This window comes from Onychostruthus taczanowskii, unplaced genomic scaffold (genome assembly GCF_017590055.1).
Source record: "Onychostruthus taczanowskii isolate IOZ18803 unplaced genomic scaffold, ASM1759005v1 scaffold41, whole genome shotgun sequence".
NCBI lineage: Eukaryota > Metazoa > Chordata > Aves > Passeriformes > Passeridae > Onychostruthus > Onychostruthus taczanowskii.
In genome coordinates, this window is record NW_024501571.1 from 6,018,162 (window position 1) to 6,040,956 (window position 22,795).

The 22,795-nt window shown below is 43.2% G+C and overlaps 1 protein-coding gene across 1 annotated transcript in view; it reads right to left on the reverse strand.

Moving 5' to 3' along the window:
* The window catches only part of LOC121340554 (endonuclease domain-containing 1 protein-like), a 148,873-nt gene that overhangs the window by 37,363 nt on the left and 88,715 nt on the right, over positions 1–22,795 (reverse strand). Inside the window, exon 6 of the mRNA XM_041413375.1 lies at positions 2,333–2,416. The gene's annotated coding sequence lies outside the window, so the exon portion shown is untranslated. The remainder of the gene's footprint in view (positions 1–2,332; positions 2,417–22,795) is intronic.

Below are 22,795 nucleotides of genomic sequence, written 5' to 3' on the forward strand. Positions count from 1 at the left end.
AGAAAATTATGGGAATGACATGTCAGTGACTTTAAGCTCTCATCTTACAAGCTTCATAATTCATGTTTTTATTTGACATTGATGGGATCACTTGAATGAGTAAAGTTTTGTCTGCAATTAAAGCACTGCAAGAATGAAGTTTACAAAGGCTTTGTTTTGCTGCTGAATAATTCTAGTGATTTACAGGTGGTTTAGCTGCATTTAAACACTTACTGGGGAACCCTCTCTCTTCTAATGATGAAGAGCAGCATTCCAGCACTTGGAATGACATGAGAACTGTCTGTGACTCCGAGTGTCAACTGTGGGAACTCCATCCCATTCATCAGGGATAATCACACAGAGCATGCACTGGGTGCGACTTGGAAAGACTTCCATGGTGGACTGATGATTCTGTACAGGAAATTCATTAAAAAGTAAGTCCTACTGCTTCCTTTCCATGTCCTGCCATAACAGGAGCTGTGTAAATGGATTTTGTTAGAGCTGCATTCACGACAGCTTTATGATCCATCTGAAAGGCAGAGCCAGAATCTGCAGACAATGGCCTGTGAGAACATCTGACAAACTGCTCAACTTACTGCAACTTTTTAAATCCTTTTTTTTTTTTATTTTAATAATAAAATGTGGAGCTCAGGGAGGATGACAGAGTGACAAGTCTGCAGAAAGGTTCTGTCTGTACCATGGGAAGGGACTGTGTGAACTTCCTACTTAACGTCTGGCCATGGATCTCATTTATGAGCTGCTGCAGACACCCCGTGGCATGATGGAGATGGAGGAGCCACTGAGAAATTATCTGTCAACTGAAAAACCAATTAATACTAACTGCAGTGAGAAAGAACTGTCTACCCAGACAGAAACTGGGATTGTGAAGTCAGTTACAGATGCCTTTAAGGGATTTTTTTTTTTTGGTCATTTTCAACTTGAACTTAAGCCATAGCTATTGGGGAAAAGCTGCTTCATCTTTTCTTTTTCTGCACCATCAATCCCCCAGCGTTTTCACCACCAGCTTAATGAATTCCAACTATCAAGAGAGCTCATCCGCTCTGTAATTTGTCTTTTTTTTGTTCCCTTCACTAAACAAGCAGGAAAAATGTTTTTAATTTGCAATGCTGAATAAATACCTACTGTGTTTGCCAAGACTTTATTGACATTCATGGCTGTCCACAAAGCTGACTGACTTCTCACAGAGATGGTTTATCTCCTCAAGTAAAAAAAAAAACAAACCTGCCCCAACAAGATGTTAATCTTCCTTAATAAAATAAATGAAAAGCAGCAGTTCAATAAATAATCCTGTGGCTAGTGAAAGCCCTTCATTCAGGATATGGTCCCAGAGCAGATTTTTGTTGACAGCAAGATCACACAGCACTGGGACACCCTCCAGTGCTCACTGCTGCTTCTCATGCTGCATTTCTTGTCACCTTCAGCAGCACCAATACGACTGCCTGTGGGCCACGAAATTAATTCAAATGATTCTAATACAAAGGGAAAAAATGAAGCGTTTCTTTCCTCGACCAAGTTATTTTCAGTCATCTGGTTTTCCACACGGTCAGGGAAGAGGTGGCACTGCATTGCTGCTGAGCTGGAAATGAATGGCTGGGAGTGGGCAGAAACTGATTAAGCTGGCACTAGCAGAAGACATGAACTGTGGAATTACACCTTGGATAGCATCAAATCCCATCTCTCTTGCTCAGCTGGTCATGAGGAGCTGAGATGAGTTTCAGCCTGCAAGGAAACACAGTTCTTGAACTTTCACAAGAAAATCAATACACTGAACTCTGAGGTTCTTACTCAAGTTTTACTGGATTTTTGCACAGGGCTCAACCTTCCCCACTGGCCTGTCTGCCTCAATTTTTCCATTTGAATTCCTCTCACTGAACAATTCTGTCATCTTAAAATGAGCAACGTGCAAGAAACAATCAAAGCCTCCACAGCTGGAATTTAACATCATCAGAAGGTCTGTGGTGGCTTCATATAAACAGCAAGAAAAAAAAAAAAAATTGGATCATTTGGGATGAAAATAATGACAAACCATTACTGAATAAGATTCCTACACTGATAACAGTACTTTACATTCCTTCCTGTGCTTTGTTTAGCTGCACTGAAAAGTGCTATGAAGTGAAGAGATCTGGGGAACAATCCTCTGGAACACGCAAAGAGTCCCCAAATGAAGGCAATTATTTCTCACCAGTGAAACATCCAATTTACCCATTATGCAGGCACGTAATGCATTTATCTCTATACTTTCAAAGCTCCTCAAAGCTTTGAGCAGGAAAAGCCTGATGGTTACAAGGTATTTGCAATAACTCATACCAAGGAGGGACAAGATATGCTGTACCTGAGAAAACACAGCCTCTACCACGTAGAGCTCTCTCTGTGTACTTCTGGAACAATTCATTACTGACAGGTTTGTCCTCAGAATCTGGAAGAAGAAAACACCAGAAGTTGTTTGAATTGTGTTGTTCTGCAAAGAGATGAATTAAAACACAACTTGAGAAGAATTTTTCTTTTCCTGCAGGTTTTACACAGACTTTTTAACCACGTTATGACTCCTGACAATCTGTACTTGTTTGAGTGCACTGGCAGTCAGAACAGGCAATCGAGGTGTGTCACTAACCCATCACTAAATACAGGCATCATGTTCCCCATGGGAAGAGTAATTTTGGATTAGAGCTCACCAAAAATTCACCAAAAAACCAAAAATTGCTGTCTTTGTTTCGCAACAAAATGTGTGTGTAGGCACTGCTTGTGAGATGCATCCAAAATACATCCAAACCTCCTGGTGGAATCCCTTGAGCTGCAGTCCACTTGTGCACTGACTGTGGCAGTGGTGCTACAGGGAAGTAATTCTTTGTGGAGGCAAAATCCATAAATAGCAGGTGCCAGAGAATCACCTGCTGCACAAAGCAACATTCTTGACGTAAAAGTTGTCTCAGATTTACTCTGGACTCTGTTTTGAAACCTCATCAGGCTGATTTTGGGGATTAGCTGGGAAGGAAATCCTAAAAATACAAAAGCAGGCTTATCAAGCTGGGGGAAAGGCAGTAAGATGTTTTTGTGACAAAGGCTTCAGGATATGAATTATGCATTACCAAAAACTGACTTCAGTCTGGAAGGGAGGAGGGAGATTTCTGTGCATCCAAATCCCAGCACAACGGGCACAAGCTGCTCTGCAGGGAATTACATACATCCTGTACAAACATTATCCATTTGAGAATCTCACTCTTTTTTTTTTTTTTTTTTTTTTTTTTTTTTTTTTTTTTTTTTTTTTTCTTGGATTTTTTTTTTTTTTTTTTGCCTGAGTATTATTTTGTGCTAATTGTGAGACTCTGAGGCAGAAAACCACAAATAACCTGCGAAATCCTTGGAATCAGTCTCCATCCAATTCAGAGAGGGCTACTGAAACCATAAGGAAGAAGGAACAGTCTGGCTTCAGCCTCCCTCTATTTCTGTCCACATTCCCACCCTGTGCCCATCACCATAGCAGCTGACTGCTCCTTCTGCAGAACACCAACCTTTGGGGCAGCAGAGGCAGGAAAATAGTAGGATTTTTCCCCAAAATGGATCACCATTTGCTGGATAAAAGCAGCTGATGCTGTATTTTAGAAATTGAACAGGACAGCCATAATAAAAAACGTAATTCCCTGTTGATTGCTGAGGTATGTTAATGAGGATATGATAATGAAGCAGCCACCCACAACAAAACTCACAGCTGACTGTCCATGTCTTACATTATAAAAACACTTATTTTCATTGCCACCGCTGCCTGACACATTTAAAACCATCTCAGTGGGGTCTGGGAGAAAAACAATGGCCATTAAGAATTAAAAAAACCCCAAATATTTCTTCAGCTTGAAATAGCTCTTCTGACTTACAGCTTTTGGGACGTAAGAGTGATCAGCATCATTTTTAGCAACCACCCTGGCACCGTGGCTGTTATATAAGTTTCAATAGAAGCTCTAATCCCAGCCCTGAGCAGAAGTGCCCCTGTCATGAAGCACTCCAAAGCTACACCTGCTGTTTGTATCCTCGTGCCATGAGCTGGATCACAGCCACTTCTGTCCCTACAAAGTGAGCTCTCAAAAGCAGGCACTGCTGCCCCTCTGCTTATCTCCAGCACTGGATTGATTTGTGCTGCTCCACACATCAGCGTGGCACTTTGTCTGTCAAAGCATGCAAAGTGACCTGGAAGGAACTGCTGGTCTGTATCTTTAAAAATAACAGTAAACAGCACAAAACCTTTTATTAGTCTGTGTTTCTTTTTTCTGATATAACACAAACTCAGACTACTCCACGATTACCCAAGAGGAAGCGAAATTAAAATTATCACACAGAAAGAAGATAACAATTAAGAAAGATAGGAAGTTCAATCAGACCACTTCAAGATTTAACCTCAGCTCAATTCCCACGCCTCAGGAACACACTGCAGAGGACCTCTCAGTGAAAGACAAATATTCTGTACTCCTCCCATAACATATGACACTGCAAAAAAACCCTGAAACCCACGCCAGGAATAATTTCAGAGTGAAACAAAGCACTTTAGAACCCTTCCTTGTTATGCTGAAGAAGCAAAGAAGCCAGAGGAGGCAATGAGCAACCTGGGATAGTGAAAGGTGTCCCTTCCCATGGCAGAGGGTTGGAACTAGATGGTCTTGAAGGTCCCTTCCAACCCAAACCATTCTGTGATTCTACGAAGCAGAAAGGAGTATTTTTTTACAGATATTCACTTCCTACATTCTGCTGCTGCACAGTGACAAATACATATGCCAGATACATTTATATACTACATACTTCACAGCAGGAAAAATAACTAGTGCAGAGATCTTACTCCATCAGTGTACTGGAAACAGAAATTATTTACCTTTCAATTTGCACAGATTTATAAGCAGCTTTTCCCTCAAACAACATATTCCTCTGGCATATGCAAGACTCCCTCTTGAGATCAGCACCTGGGGTTTATAAAATGGTTTATTTAAATGCGTGTTTGCATTTCCACTTCAGCTTCCCCTCTTGAGTTGCAGGGAAATCACATGGTTACGGTAAAAATAAAGATTTTAGGGATTGATCAATGCCTTGTTAGCCATGCTAGGGACTGGAAGACCCAGGAGATGAGAGGGATCTCCACTGCATCCAGAGCAAGAACTGGTGAGCATCTGGCAGTGCTGCCATCAATTACATCTGCACAACCATGCAGAGCTTAGGATATTTACTGATCCTGACTCCTGAACCCCTTTTACTACTCAGTTTGTGCATGTGACTTCTGTGACAGGACAGTCACATCATGAGGATAAAAGCAGACATTGTGCTTCAATAATAAACACTGATGCTGGCACACAGCATGGAAATTACAGAGCTAATTAGAGGACAACATAATGCTCCATGTATTGAACACAGCCAGGCAAGGGATGGGAAAAGGGGCTGTTGGATTCTGAAAATAAATTTGTTTTTGCTTTGATCTGCAACATTCATTAAACAACTCTAGTTGCACTAGAAAAATATGTCCCTGTCTATCAGAAAACATAACATACATCCAAATTACTCCTGATTTTTTAGTCTCCTCCCCACAACTGGCTCCACCTTTTGAAGCTGCAAACAAGGTCAGCATCTCATAAATGGAGCATTAAAGGATGGATGAAATTCTGATTTTCTCTGGACCTGAGAAACTCAGTTTATGCAGTAGGTGTTTACCTTCCCAGTGATATCCAAGGAAGGAAACTACTGCAGCAGGACAGAGATCAAGACACACTGATGTAGAAGCTTCACATAAAACAGAATAAAATGAGCTTGGTTTTCTAGTTTACTGCCTGAGGCAAGAAAGAGAGACATAAAAAAAAGAGAAAGTATAAGGAATAATAAGACAATAAAACCTGATATAAAGGTAGATTAGCAGCCTTTCTACTGTAGCCATCATAGGAAGATAAAGTTTTAAAACAGAGGCTTAAACACAAAGGAGTTTTTGTGGCATTTACAGAGGGTTGGCATGGGAGAAAGCTCCTTTGTGTTGACACAGAACTGAGCTGCAGCAGATTGCTATCAATCCACGTGTACAAGCCACACAAACATCCTGGAAGGAAAACAAAATGATGCACACAGGTGCAGGTCTGGAACTTGACTACAGAGAGAGAGAGAGAGAGAGAGAGAGAGAGAGAGAGAGAGAGAGAGAGAGAATAATCAAATCCATTACTGCAGTGGAAATCTGGGAAGAGAGAAGATGCAGAATGTGCACACAGAGAATGTAACACCACTGTGCACATTAAAAATATGATTAAGGAAGACCACAAAACCCCCAGAATCATGGTTATCCAGTCAGGATGGAATCTCAAATGGAAGCATGATTGATGCTGTTGAAACTTTGACCAGTGTGAAAAAAGGAAGCATGAAGAACAAGTGTTAATATTTGGTTAAGAAAAAGCAACTGGAAACGTCAAAGCTTCCAAAGAATTCAAGAAGCAGATGTCAGTCTGGAAGTGGTGTAGGATGGAATCACAGAGGTGAACCCTAAATTGCAAATGACTATAAATGGTACAACTATAAATGGTATAACTCTAAACTATAAATGGTGTAACTTCCTAATTCTAAAAATGTGGCCATTACTAAACTAAGGAAAAAGAAACCTAAAAAAACCTCTAGTGATTCAGTCAGTGAGAGATTTCACTGTTTGTTCTGCCAGCATTCAAGTTCTCCTGTTTGTAGACATAAGTTAATTCATCAATTACTAAATGAGTTCAGTTAGTTCACAGCATGTAATTAATTTATTCTCCTCTGTTAACAGGCACATCCTAATGTCACTTTGTAATATTTTGCAAATTCAATTACTAGACACAATGAGAAAAAGGGAATTTTGAAGGCAGAAAATGGAACTGCAGGAAAGACAGATGCAAAACCTATGGAGATAATGTACAACACAAACAGCAATTGGCAGCAAGGTCCTTTCCCTGCCCAGCAGGGCTGACTGTTCTGAATTAACTTTTCTGTGGTTGGAACAGGTCTGGGAAGTTGGGTGCAGGAATGTGGCAGCTGCCAGCCCACGGTGGTGTCCCCACAGCCATTTCCCTGCAGCTAGACTGACTTCTCATTTCTCTCACCCCTTCCAGTCCTTCGCAAACAGTTCCATCAAGAGATCCCTTTTTTCATGGAACTACTCTGGATTTCTTTGTGGTTTTAACAGTGGCCAAGGAAATTCACTCAAGAGGAAATTCACTCCCCGTAATTCTTACTGTAGCCACTGCGAAGGTTAAAAGGATTAAATGGTTGAAGTGATGACTGGGATAATAAAGTATGTGCTGCGTAACACCAGCTGCACAGGCCTTGACAGAGTAAAGCTTTAGGAAAAAAAACACAAGAGGAAAGTCTTTAAATATAAAACCTGACAGTCCCTTGAACATATCTGCACTCCAAAGGCCATGTGTAAAGCAAGAGCGACCCCAGTCAGGTGGGGTCTGCCTCTCACACTCATCAACCCTTCCAGCACAGAGGGAAAACAGCGCCGGATGCACCCTCGGCCAAGGAGCAATCAGCTGAACCATGATCACAGTAATGGACTGCAATTACAGCTTCATTAACAGGAAAATTAAGTTAGGTTTCAGTAACAAGCCATAAAATTTTTCTTGTGTTAGCGCAACACACACAGGGCTGGAGCTCTGGGAAGGCCAGTCCTGTTTCATGGGTGATGCAGCACCAGGCGGGGACTCATGACTGCCCACAGTGTCCCCTGCCATGAGACTGGGAGTCTGCAGGCATCAGTCTCAGCTCTGCCTGGATTTTGGCAGGATTGAGGTGCCTAGACTCTGGAGTGATAGAACTTTCTACTCAGTAGCTGCTGGAGCATCAGCATGTGCTGTACCACAGCCAAAGGTGTCCCAGCTGGCGGGAGGGAACCTGCTTCTCACCTAGACTTTTCTGCGATAAAAAGGCAGCCTGAACACCACCGAGTGCCCTGGAAGAGCCTGAAATCCACCAAACTCCATGCCAACACCAGAGCCCTTTCTAGAACAAGGCTGCACAGAGGCTCTGATGGTCATCACCTTGCACTGGACACTGAAGCACCACCTGAAAAGCAGGAGAGCCCCTTTCTGTGTCTGTTCAGCCTTCAGCTTCCCACCACCCTGGAAAACTGGAGCAGCACAGATGCAAAATGTGAGGCTGAACACATCTCTGCATCGTTTGTGTGGCTCCTGGTACCCAACAGGCTGTTCCACACCAAACCTGAGCTTCCCTGTGCTCCCTGCCAGGCCCACACAACCTCAGAGGAACTGAAGCCCAAATCCCCGTCTAATGTGTCACAAACAAGGTCTCTCTGCAGTGTCTCTCTCTACAGTGCTTATTCTGATTCCAAAATTACATGACATCCATTCCCCTGCCACCTTCTCAACACCTCAAGGGTCTCCCCAGCCTTTTCGGTCTCATTCTGTCCCAGGAATGGCAAGGGAGCTCTGCCCTGTGATCCAGAACTTTTTTTTGCATTACATGTAGGAATTTTTTCCTAATTCTGGCCCAGGCAGTTGAGTTCCACACCCAAAGGCAAAAATCCAGCATGGATACAATAAACTGGGCATCCATGTGCTTTAAAAGCTCAGTACTGGATATTTCTGAAGAGGGTACATGGTGCATGTACAGGGGGACACAGCTAATTTTGATGCAAAGCTTAGCAACCCTTCCTGAGCTACTTCTGTATTTACACGGAAAATTGGTGATAATCTTGATGAAAAATGAATAATCGAAAGAATTTGGAAAGTGCTTAAAAGGACAATAACAGAGAAGACAAAACTGATTCAGACTACAGCACAGCACTGCAGTGAGACAAGGAATGACAATGATTATGTTTGAAGTGCTGTAGTTTAAGGCAAACTGTAGCAGAACTGCTACAGCAGCTTGCTAATTCTATTACTAACCCTTACATCACACTTTCCAGACTCCTTATGGATTCCCCTCCTAACAGCCTCTGCTTTATCAGCATTTTTTTGGCAAAAGGAATTACAGTAACTTCTGCTATGAGGGGATAATTGTGTCAGGGGGCTGGTGAGGAATATTCCCTTGCATTTCCAGACTGGAACAGCACTTTGGTTACTGTGCTCTCTACAACACCTAACTAGAACAACCCTCATCCTGCCCTCAGGGCCATGAAAGCTGTATCAGGTTTCCAGTTAAGGTGAGGATAATGTGTATCCTGTGCGGATGTGACAAGATAGGCTAAACCAGCTAAAATAAATGAAGTAAAAATGCATTGTATTGCACTAAGAAATACCATACAGATCTACAAAGCAACGCAGACTCAAAGCAATAAGTCACAAGTCTGACAGACCATAGGAATACAAATTAAGAAACCATGAAAATTCATTTAAAGCTGTATAATTAAGCCCACAGCACAAATACTTATTTTCTTCTCCTTAAATATAACAGCCCTCACTTCATGAGTCAATATCATTAATACATTACTTTGTATCATTGCCCATAGGTACAAACCTCTTTCTTTAAACACCCCAGTCCTAGATATTTTCAGATAGAAAGAATGGAGGGGAAGGATTGGCTACAACTCCCCAATCAAATTTGTGGTTTTTTTATCTGCTCAAATCCATAGTTCTGTACCCTAAAAGCCAGATGCTGAGCATATCTGCTGCATCACTTCCCTGAATCCCTGCCAGCTCTATGTGCTCTCTGAAATCCCCTGCGGAGATTTCCAACACACCGTGAGCCCTGCACAGCTCCGCCTCTGACCCTTCCTGTTAGGGACTCCTGAGCAATGGGTTTTATCTCATTAATTCAGTGTTTTTTAGGAAACTACTTTTCCTTGCCAGTTTTTAAACCCAGAGGAATTTTCTAGATGTGCAGTGACAGCGCATGAGTAATAGCTCCCTCATTAAACGACCAGGGAGTCATAAAACAAAACAAATTGTTCAGCTTCCCAGTGTTTTTCCGATTTGCTTTCCCTTTCCAAGTCCTGTAGTGCTCACAAACATCCAAACTATCTAAGTGACGTCATTTCTAGTCAGAATTCTTAAAGGAAACAACATGTCCTTTGCCTGTTGCTCAATTCTCTGGTATTCTTGCAGTCATTTATTTGTGCCCCTGAGTAGTTTCAGCTAATTTTGTTTTTTCTAAATCAAGAGCTAGTTGTGCCCATGTGAAAAATGTACTCCCAAAACACACCATGAAAAGCTTGCCTGGCATGGGAGAGGAGCTGTGTTGTGTTTACTCCTGCTGGGAAAAGGTTCTTTATCCCATTTTGAAACCTGGGAGTCTACAATTATACAGAGCAGTGATTCAAGGAGTATTTTGAAAGGCTGCAATTTCTGCATTGGTTTGTGAGAATGAGACAAGATCTGAGTCTCCTGTGTTTCTGTTCAGATAACAACACAACTCTGGGAGATGAAAAGGCTTAAAAATATTTGCATTTACTATGTATTCTGGCAGGCTTACAGAAGTGCTAACTATTATAGTTTTCAGAACAATCCTTTAAGGTGCTCTTGCAATCCTCACTTTAAGACAGCAAAGGAAGGACTGAGCAGAGTCAGTCTGAGGTGACCTGAATTCAGTGTTCAGTGTTTTTACTGAAAAATGTGGTTTGCTTCAGGAAAACTTCATCTCCTTTTGCCTGAACAAAATCCGGGAGCCGCAGAATGAAAACCATTTCAGACAGCCTGAACATCTCACGTCACTGAGATTTTAATTCTTTTTAGATCTTTTAATGAGCAGCAGAAAGCAAAGGAATGAGAAAAACTGGGAGCTCCAGACCACAGTCCCCAACAAATTTGGCAGCCATGAGGAGACCCATTACACACACCAGGCTCACTGACCTCGCAGATTTCTCCAGGATTAGAAAACAAACCAGCTAAAAGCTTATTCCCTTTTACAGGGAACTGTGCTGTCCGTATCTACAAGTAAATGTTCTGATGCTAATGAATAATCAGCAGCTCTAAATACACATCTGAGTCAGGCAACGAAGTGATGAATGTCAGGGAAAGACTACCTGAGCAAAAGGTGAGTGGAGAGCTCAGCCCAGAGCCTCAGGGATGCTCAAGAGCCTCACTGCTGATGATTTCACTACGAGTTTGGTATTCAAACACCTCTAAGGACACAGGCTGTCAGAATTTGCCTCTTTACACTGCTTTATAATTGGCAACGAAGGTGGGAACAACTTGCCAGCTCTGCTTGTCACATCATCCTTACGACAGCGTGCGGAGGTACCGCTGAGGAAGGGGGATTTCGTCAGGACTGAAATACATCGCAGACACCGTGGCAGATGGCACTGGGTGAACTGAAATGGAATTGAAAAGTTCAGGGTGTTTTAGAGAAGGTTCATTTAAGATGAAACGAGGTAACAGCTTAAGAAATACAGAACAGTGAAGGGAGACAAAAACATGTATCCTTGTCATGCTTCTCCTGACATACGGAGATGCTCAATGAACTGAAATGATTGTAAATATTTTGGCATTTGCATCACGGCCACAACTGAATGACGACTTGTCCCGATACCCTGGAACCTCCCCAGATATATAACCCCCACTGCCCTGCACACTTTGCAGTCCAAAGGGTGAGGAAATCTCTCCTGTCACCTGTTTAAATGCAAAGCACAGGTGAAGTGGGGACCTCACAAGAATATGCCAAAGCCAAGACTGGAGAAGGGTTAAGAAATTAAACCTTTGGGTAGATAATGGAAACCCCCAAGGTTATTAGATTAGTATGAAAGAGCAGAAATAACCCTTTAAATCTTGAATAATTTCCTCTACAAGGACTCCATCACCTCCCTGAAGTATTTTGTACTCTCTGCTGCCAGAGATCTTACTGGAATGGGCACATCACAGGTCTGAGACTCTGCTGATGCCCTAGGATACAACTCAGCTTAACATTTCAGGAACAAGCCTGCTACTGAAACAGAGTTTGGACAGCATTCCCAAAGCCACAGAGCCCATCAGGCCTGTGGACAGCTCCTCATTAAAAGAAGCAACAAGGAACAAAACCCCAACCTCTTTTCCAGGCGGTGAATGACACCAGCATGAGACTGACAACTTTCAGGATGAGGTCACCTCCGTTTCCCTTCAGAAATGAAGCTGGCAAGTACAATTAACAATAATTAAAAACTCCTTTCACAAAGGGACACTACACTTTTATTATCTCTGCTGAAGCCTAATCAAAAGCATCACAATGGGCTTGTTGATTTTTTTTTTTAAACAAAGACATGATAAAAGACAGAAAGAAAACTGGCAATTAAGAACAGAAACCCTATTTTCTTAGGTGCCGTAGTATTTTGGCTCAAAATACATAGTGTCCTCCTGCTTCCCTAAAAGAAACTCAGTACTTACTAGATAGCCATGGGAAAACATAACCAAGAATTTTAATTTACCAAAAAAATAAGCTTAATGGATAAATAAAAGTGCTTGTGACACTGAAAGTTATATGGGTATTGCAAGCAACAAGCTGTAATCACAGTCATGAAAACTTCCTGGCACTGGATCCCAATGATTTTCTTCATCACAGAGCTCCAGCTGCAGTAAGTTCCTTTGCAACCCAATTTACTATTAAAAAATATAATGATATGAGAGCCAAACACCATCCATGGATTCTGCTGCACATCTACAATGCAGTAACAAGTTTATAAAACCTTTAAAATGTTTTTATTTTTGCTGTGCACATTGAAGGTCCCACTGCTCTCTATCAGGGAAGGTATTTTGTTATTGGTGCATCCCCTCATACGCAGGCAGAACTGCCAGATTAGATTTACCAGCAGAACTTTAGGGTGCAGATTAAACCCTGGCAACTGGCTTTCACCCAGAAATATGAGTGCTTAAATCACTTCTAGAAGAGTGATTACTTTTGAAAGATTTAGTGTTACAACCCCAAAATGACCCTGCTGCTGCGCATAACACGCCGCGTGATCCGAGCGGCATCGGGCACACGGGTCGCCCTCTCCCAGGAGAGTGGGTGGATGATTTTCCCAAGACTGAGCCAATTTTAGGACAGCAGGGTAAGCCCAGGGACTGAGGAATGAGAGAGTTAAGTGGGAAGCAGGCAGAGTGGAGGGTGAGCCACGCAGCAGGAAGCCCACCTGCCCCCAGAGCGATGCCCGCCGGACGAGGAGCGGTGCCAGCCCACAGCCCGGAATAGCAGCAGGGCAGGCGGAAGGGAAGGAAATGAACAGTCTTAGGCAAGAGGTCACCCCAGTCTGAACACAGCAGCACTTGAAGTGTGGTTTTGCAAGGGCCTGATTCCACAAATCCCCGCTGGTACCAAGGGTCATGACTCCAGAGGTCAAGGACCAAGGATGCTGTGACACGATCCGGTCACCCTGTCACTTCACAGGCAAGTGTAAACAGGGAAGTCACATGGCACCCATCCGTAGTGTCACGTAGTGACACTTCCTGAGTGCCACCCAGGCTGAGAACATCTCCTGCAACATCTTTTTGCCCACACAGTGTGCAAAAATGGGGAACCTTTAAGCACTTCGTATTACCAGCACCCATCCCCGCCATCCTCCGTGACTCAGGAATCTGTCTCTGGATGCCAGCGTGCATTTCCCGCTTCCTTTCCCTGCAGTGCACAGAACACAAACGGAGCTGAGTGCTGACACAGTAAGTAGATTGACTGCAGTATTTTGCTTTTTGGACCGAGTCCCGATTTCAGTCTGATCTGGTTCTCAGATAGGAGGCTGTACATTGTCACAGCGTTTGTAAAGAGCGGTTGCTACACTGATTCCACGAGATAGGCGAGGCTGTGCATCTGCATATCAGAAAACCAGACCGTGCACGCTGCAGATGCACCGAATTTTCTCAGAATAATAAAGTGGAGAGACATTGAAAACAGCATGGAAATCAGTTGATGGGCTTCTTCCAAACGCGCTGGTATAAATACAGGTCAAATTTGCACGGAGTGTTCAAATTTGCATCGTTATGTTTTTAAAGCCTTTTGAAAAGTAAATATTTTATAACAGTTGAGACAACAAAGCCTGAGCGACAGCAGATTTGGACTGGTTTGTTCTGTTACTACAACACTGACTGTGGATAATACCACGGAAAAACTCAACTTTCTATCAACTACTCAAATAACAGGTGAAATTTTCCCAGTGCTCAGCATCCAGAAGATGTCACCACAAGATAGAATTAAGCACACAGGTGCTTCCTGCTGCCTGGCACATTGAAATCATGCCTTTCAAAGGATGGTTATGCACTTAAAATGGAGATGTATTAATTAGTCCTTATCACTAAATAATATCTGAAGTACACAAGCAGCTCAGAAGCTCCCTTGCTACGTATTATAATCCTAACAGATCCCTGCACCTTTTCTTTGACACTATTTTATTAAGTTTACTCAGAAAAGAACAAAACCTTGCTAATCCACATGGCATGACCATTATCTTTTAGCAGTTGTACCATTTTGAGACTATTTTTGACAGGAATTCTCATGCTATGATAGCACTATGATTTGAAATACACATTATTTTAGACCAAAACCTTAAAGCTTCCAGGCTTCTCCTGAAGGACTGGAGGAAGAAGGTCCACAGACCCCTCACTTTGTGTTAGTTGCTCAGCATTTGTTCTAGTAAATGAACCATAACAATTTAAGCAGACAAACTGCCTCTCACAAATGTATTGGTTCTACCAGACTGACTAAGACAGACAAATAGTGGAAACTTGTTTCTGGCAGTAAATAACAAGCTGCTTTGAACTATTTTTCAGCCCAGAACTGCACATTAACAACTCCATGCACAGTCTCCATCACAAAGCCCTGTAATATGTAAAAAGGGTGCTATGAATTTTAATGCAAAAGTGTGTGACGTATCTTCCAGATGGGAAGCATTATAAAAAATGTTATTACACACACATATTTTTAATATTAGGCAAATGAGACATCTTGCATGCAGCCACGTTCTTGGGGCAGCTATCACAACTGAAATGCGTGGTTGATCGTAGGGAATTAAAAAAAAAATTATTCAGACAAAACCACAAAATCACAAGGGATGGGTGATGTATTTTTTTACCACCCTCCTTGCCCTACCCCTTTGCAGCAATTTAAATGGTTTCAACATGTTAAAAAAAAACCAAAACCATTTAATTTTTTTTTTCTTGAAGCTGTCTGGTTGTTTTCCTACAGACACTATCTCAGCATTACGCAGCCACTAGAGCCATGAACTGCTGCTTTCTGGTTTGCTGAGATCAAGTGAGTGGTTCCCCTCACTTTCCTTTGAGCAACAAACAGAAAAACTCTGGGTAACGAAAGCATGAGAAGATAGAACCTACAGTAATAAAATCTATTTTACAACAGCAGGAAACAAATTTAAGACAATATGTAGGGCCTTCAGGGAGACACTGAAACAGCCTTCTCCCACCTAAAGGAGCTCTAAGAGAGCTGGAGAGGGACTTTGGACAGGGACATGGAGTGACAGGACACAGGGAACAACTTCCCACTGGCAGAGGGCAGGGTTAGATTTGATATTAGGGAGAAATTCTTCACTGTAAGGGGAGTGAGCCACTGGAACAGGCTGCCCAGAGAAGATGCCCCATGCTTGAAGTGTCCAAGGCCAGGCTGGACAGGGCTTGAAGCATCCTGGGATAGTGGAAGGAGGGGGTTGGAACAAGAGGATCTTTGAGGTCCCTTCTAACCCAAGCCACCCTGTGATCCTGTAACTTCATGTCAGTGTGGTGGTTAAAATATGTGCTGAAAGACTCACAGCTCTCTGGGGCAGAATGAAGTGAAAGAAGCCAAGCCAAAAGGTTTTGTTTCTCATCAATGCACCTTTGATCATGTTGTTCACAACTTTCACTGTAGGAGCTACAACATACTGACCTCTTATGTAACCCAAGCCTTAGAAAAGTCAGTAACTTCCACTCCTGTAGCAGCTTCCTGCACCTGCCCCTACAGGTAATAAAGGATTACATGGATCAGAACTGCTGTGTTTATGAAACTTCGTGTTTTTTCTGCTCAGCAAGCAGCTCGTTTATTCTTAAAAGGAGTGGCTGTGTTAGGGAAGGAAAAAAAAAAAAAAAAAAGGAAAGAAAAACAACATAATGAAAAGGAAGAACACACCCAAATGGAAAAAAATGGCCAAAGACAAAGCAGGCTTATTGCAAATGCTGCGAAGCCCTGTCACTGACAAAACCAAACTATGAATTAGCCAGAAGGGAAACTTGAAGGTTCTTGTTCCTGTGTGCACTCAGAATCTGTCCAAACTTCCACAGAGGTCTCACGTTGCTCTTATGATTGTTGTGGTAAGTTTTAATTAACAAGCAGAACAATAAACAAACTTCCAGTTAGCCCTGCCACTGTAAATATTTTAACTGTGTCCCTGCAGACCCACAGGTGGCAATTGGGAGCAGAGTTTTTTGACAAGGCAGTTCAGTTCCTGCAGTTCCCAAAGCACGTGTAAACAGCACCAGGATCTCTGCTTAGGTAAGGAATGCAAATGTGAGGGTTTGACAGATCTACAACCCAACAGGCTTGTATTAAACATACCCCACGTTCCTCTGGATTTTATTCTGCACAGTTACTACAGCATTTGAACATCAGCAAGCAATTTGGGCTGTTTTAATGGTAAGAAACATCTGCTTAAGTACAGCAAATTGTTTCTGGATTTGTCTAGGATTAAAAAAATGAGTAAACACTGACTACTGTACAAGATGTCTTGGCTGCAGTTCCAAGCTTTATAGGAAATTTACTTTGCAACAGGTGACCATGTTCAAGATGAGGAAGATTCCACTGAAATGGTACAAAGTCTGGAGCACGTCTGCCATAAGGAAAGGCCAGAGAATTGGGGTTCATCAGCCTGGAGAAGGCTCCAGGGAGACCTTAGAAATCCTTCCAGTGATTTAAGGGGCTTTAAGAGAGCTGGAGAGGGACTTGGGACAAGAGGGAATGACTTCACACTGCCAGAGGGCAGGATTAGATTCAGTATTAGGGAGAAATTCTTTACTTTGAGGGTGGTGAGGCATCTTATCTGGCTACCAGTGAAAATCTGCAGGGACTAGTGTTTTCAGAACACTGCATATGAAGTTATTCCTAAGTAAATACCTTTTTGGCAGCTGAGACAAGCCCTGTCACTGCCTGCAGTCGCTCACCTCTATTTGGGCTTCAACAGGACTTGCTGTATTACAGAGAGTACTGTTAATATGACTTAACAGCCAGCAGAGACCTTACCTTGGACAACAGCCTGACTGCACCTGACTATAAAGAGGTCACAGCTGGGGCTGTAACTCAGCTGCAGTAATAAAAACAGGTACAGATTAATCACAGTGAGCTACATGCAACCTTACAGCACCTATAGTTAAATATCCTAATAAGAACCTTGTCAGGCAGGGTCTGGTAATGATTTAAAGTTACTGTACTTTCCTATCTCCTTCATTAAAATTAAAGGAATTTCAAGTTTGGGAGCTGCCTTTATGCTGAGGCATTGCAGCTTTGTAATTCCAGCATATCCTTCACCTTCACACCTTTTATTAGTCAGACAACTCCCTCCCCCGGCAGCTCTCGGGTCACTTCAGCTCCTGGGAATGCCCACTACAAGCTGCAATAAACCATATGGATTCAAAGTTTCTGTCTGTGACTTTATTTTAGAGCCAAAAAACCCTGCAAATGCATAATTATGGTCTGACATCTTTCTGCAGGAACAGCAGCAGCATGCAACCAGCTGACCAGGACGAGGATCACTGTTTTATGCCCGGACACAGCAAAGCTCAGGCAGAGTAAATCAGGGGCCAGGGCAAGCAGCAGAGGTCAGCAGGGTCTGTGTGCTGCCCTGCACACCCCACAGCCCCTGTGGCTGCTCTCCATCCCCTCTGCCTGTCTCCAGGAGGGTGGCTGTTCCCAGTCTTCCAGGTATCCTCACAGAGCCAGCCCATAACGCTATTCCAGCTTTTTGCTACCTCCCTCCCCAGGCACTCACGCCCTCCCACCTCCTCTCTCACTTGCCAGTCTCGTTACCCACCCACTCACCCTTCCCTTTACTCACTCCTAACCCACCCATTTCACGTTCCTCATTCATCTCCCCGTTCAGCCACACAACCTGAGCCTCAAACACCTCCAATACACCCAGGGAGAGGAATTTTGCCTCCCAAGACCCACCTGCCCGTGCCTCTCTCATCAACATCCCAGAGTTTGAGGGGAGGAACCTACTGCTCCGTGCTCCCCATGCGCATGAGGCTCCATAAAATCAATCCCACCCACATCACTGATGACCTTTCCAGCCATCCCTTCTGGATGAGCCCAGCACTTTCTTTGGACAGAGTGAGGATGGATGGAATAAGAACTGGGCAGTGCTGGCCGTGCCTCCAGCAGGCACCCAACACACCCCAACCCTGCCAAAATCCCATTCGTGGGAACTTCCAGCACAACTCTCCAAACCTCTGGGATACTCTGGAAAGAAAAACAGAGGTAATGCTTCAGGAACATGCAGAGGACTGGGCTAAAGGTGCTGGATCATGACCAGAGGGCAGCTCTGAAGGGACTGGCTCAAGCCAGCGTGGCTGCGCCAGCTCACACCAACCACCCACCCCATCATTCTCTCATGGGGTGACTGCAAAAAAAAAGAAGTCCATTTGTCCTTTTTATAGGCACTGAAGTTGTTGTTGTTTTTTGGTTTTTGTTGCTGTTTTTTTTTTTTTTTTTAAGGGGGGGATACAGATCTAGCTCTTAGTGGTCACGACAAAGGAAAACTTTTGAGAAACCCTCCCTGGGGACCCGAAGCTTCTGGGAGTGAAGAGCAAGCCCTGAGGAAGAAACAACAAACAGGCAAACCCCAAATCCCACAGAAACAAGCAAAACTATAAAAAGAACAATAGTTATGAAGAATTTGAATGGAAAGCTGGGATGGGGGGGTTGGGGAAGACTCCAGTAACTAAATTGCAACTTCCACTAATTCTGTCACTAATAGAAAACTAGTTTTTTTGGTTTCCCTGCAATGCCCTCTGCAGACTTGTCTGCACACATAGCTTCCTCACAGTTTAAGTGCCACAATGAAATTAAAAATCACTTAAATTTTATCTCCTCCATAGAAAAAACATTTTAATTTCCAATTCAAATTGCCCTTTCCAGGTAATTTTCAACAATTTCTCAAATGACACCAGAACAGACCACTCTTATACTAAAATAAAATATGCATCTGAGAAATTATACTATTAGTAGTTCCATTTAAAATCTATCTTCAATCAGTAGAATTTTCCCAAATCCTGAAAAACTGAACATGCAGCACTTAAGATAAGTGATACATTTAATATTCAAGAGCACGTAACACTATTCCACTCATATTTACGGATTGTTAACATCAGAGTGAATTACTGAAAGATGAGAACGTAGACTTGAAATAATATGAAATATTATGAAGTAAAGAAATGGAAAAATTTGGGGCACATATTAGGCAAAGAAAAATCTTGCCATCAAACTCTGTGGGAAAGATTCCAGAGGATCAAAGTGGAAGGCCCAGTTTCTTAAAGTATCTCTAGACATAAAGTACAGGGGAAAAAAAAAACTAAACCCACAACCACCCAAAACCACGCAGCAGGAAACATGTACTGGCAAGACGGCCCGGATGATCTAATGCACCTTCCATCTCTAACATCTCTGATTCTGTAATTCCATAGGAGCTCTCAGCACAGGGCTGGCCAACTTCTGCAGCAACTCAGTCGACTGATTGGTGTGTGATAATCACAGTGCTCAATTAAAAGAAGGCCCTTGGAGCTGGGTGTTGTAGTTACTTCCCATCAAAGCTGTGCCAGTAGGGATGTGACTGGCAGGGGCTTAGTAATGACAGGGTTGTGGGGAACTCTCCTACAACAGAATTTATGTCATTAAAAAGAGACAATCATCATCTTCCTTGCAAAACGCCCGGGGTCAGATTTTGACAGTGGATTTGATAACACAGAGCTCAACTGTGTCAACATTTACGTATGCAAATCACTTCGCTCCTACGTGCGACCCAGCCTTAGAGCGGCTGGATCTATATTATACAGCATTTTTAACTATTTAACTCTTGATTTGTGCGCTGAGAAAATCTCCCCTCAGGGTAAAATACCAGCTTGTTTCTCAGATCATGCGCTTTGTTTGCTATTTTCAAGTCGTTAGGTAAGCGCACACACGCAGGAAGGAGACGGCGCAGAAGAACACAGGGCACGAGAGCACCTCTGGTGTTTTAAAGGAGGCTGTGTGAGAAAAATGGGTTACTCCAACAGCAGTAAGAATCAATCAAGAAAAGTGAGAGAAAAATGCAGAAGAAGAGAAAAAAAAAAACTCCAAAGCAGTAGAGTAGAAAGCAGAGGCATGTAGAAGATAATCTTTCCCAATTGTGCTGTGCCTGCTGGAAGGCAACTGCCCAAACTACTGCTGCCCCAAAACCTCCTGCAGAGAGAGGGGCTCAGGGATATTTTGCCTTTTTTTTTTTTTTTTCTTTTTTTCCCCTGGCCAATGAAAATTCTATCCTGACTCTTGATTATGACAGGAGGCGATTTGTGGAATAACAGACAAAGGGAAGTTTTTTGAAAAGTATGACCAGAAGAATAATTTGTGATGCTGCTTGAAAAAATGCCAGTTTTATAAATGCCATGAGCCTATCAGGCTTGATAAATTTTATTTTTATATTTATATATAACAGTAAGATTTAAGGTTCAGATTGGATATTGGGAAAAAAATTCTTGGCTGTGAGGGTTGGGAGGCCCTGGCACAGGGTGCCCAGAGAAGCTGTGGCTGCCCCTGGATCCCTGGAAGCGTCCAAGGCCAGGCTGGACAGGGCCTGGAGCAACCTGGGATAGTGGAAGGTGTCCCTGCCCACAAAAGGAGGGTTGGAGTTAGGTATTTTTAAATTTCCTCTCAATCCAAACCACTCTTTGATTCTATGATCAATAACCAGAAATTTTAGCACGGGATGGACTCCTCTCAGGCACTACACAATATTATCATAGGTACTTTTCTTTTTCTTAGGTACTTCTGCTTCAAACAGATGCTGAAGTTAAATGCAAATACCTAAAATCCAGATGCCAAAGGAACACAGGAAAGAGTGTTGAACAGACTGCTTGTTTTGGAGAAAAAAGTTAAAGTCACTCTTCCTTGAGCTCCACTGTGATGAACAGACAGGGAAGGTCAGGTTTCCTGTACATGCTGATGAACTTCTTGCAGCTGTCACTGTAAGTGACAGTGTCACCTCCTCCTTTGCTTCTGGCCATGAATTCCTCCCACCTCCCCATCAGCACCAGCAGCCCTGCAGTCACGTCAGGGGATGGAGCAGCTCTAATTTCCCAAGAGAAAAGAAACGGAGAAGAAAAATCACTTTTTCAATTCAGCTCAGCAAATTGAGCTGTTCAGTCTGGATCACTCCAAGGCCACTTGGTCATCAAGGATGGCCATGGAAGGAGCTGACATGTGAAACCTGCAAAGCAGGTACCCTCTGCTCACACTGAAACACCAAAGGCAAAACAACATCCAACAACCACTGCAGCCCAAAGCCGTGTCCACAAAAGACAATATTGTCACCTTGAAAGAGAATCCCACTGGTTAAGAGCTCACCTGGGAGGCTGGGCACTTCTCCCAGGGCCGGGCACTCTCCCCCCTGCAGATCCCACCTCCTGCAAGGTCCCTGAACCAGCAGAGCTTGGGCTGAGGCTGCTTTCTGCCCTCCTGCTGGAGCTGGGCCAGCTCACAGAGGAATTCAAAACTCTCAAAGCCATAAAGAGAAAGCCCTGGAGGGCAAGTATGACTCCATGAGAAAGAGGCTCCCAGGAGTAGGGGCAGAGCCCTATATTCTGGTCCCTTCTCCAGGAACTGCTCATGCCTACTGCACTGAAGATTAGATAAAATGTATACATAGCTCCCTTTATACTAAAGCTTCAAAAATACATCCTATGAGCTATGTAAACACACCTAAGAGCCAGTGAGAACTCTGCCCTAACAGGAGAACAGCATATTCCTACCTGTATTCTTGGAAATATTTTTATACTTGGTGGATAAAAGTAAATCAAAGAGCAAAACTGAGATCTTCCCAGGTATGACTCACTTCTGCCAACCTCATGTTTTGGCAATAAAACTGCATGTACACTCGCACCTGAGCCTGTAATAACAGGTCATGTGGGGAATTTCTGTAGCCACTTGGGTTCTTAAAGGTACAATTCAGGTGCCCAAATTTTGGTGAGAAGTGAAACTGCCTGTTAGTGTCCATTTGCTGCACCAGGAACATCTGCAGTCCCAGCAGGAAACGACAGCACTGCCTAGAGGTGTCCCAGTTTGGCAGCAGAAATAAATCCAATTCTGGATGCACCATCCCTGGAAATGTTCCAGGGCACACTAGACAGGATTTGGAGCAACCTGGTCCAGTGGAAAGTGTCCCTGCCCACGGCAGGGTGCTGGAATTGGATGTTTTTTAAGGTCCCCTCCCAAAACCATTCTGTGATTTTACGATGTGAGAAGGAAGCAAGGGGATGAGACAGCAGAGATCATCACACACAACTCTGCCCTGAAAATGCACTGACAGAAGTGGCTTCCATTCATACCTCATGCTGCTGGAAAACATGTATTTTTATTTGCCTCAACTACCTCTTCTTTTTTAGGTGCTGGTGTTACCATTCCAGCACAGTGGAAGAGGAAGACTCCTCACACTCCCTCTTTTCCAGGTCCAGTTTTGAGCTCACCATTTCCTATGCAAACTTTAGCTGCAAACTCTGGATAGCTACGGGCCATAAAAAAGCCTTGAAAATTTACAAAACAAACAACAGCCTATCAACTTCCACAAGGGAATCCCTCAGGTATCAGCACCAATCAACATTATCAAAACACTACCCAGACCTAAAACATCCAGCACTTGGTACAAGACATCACACCACACACCTGTGCATCC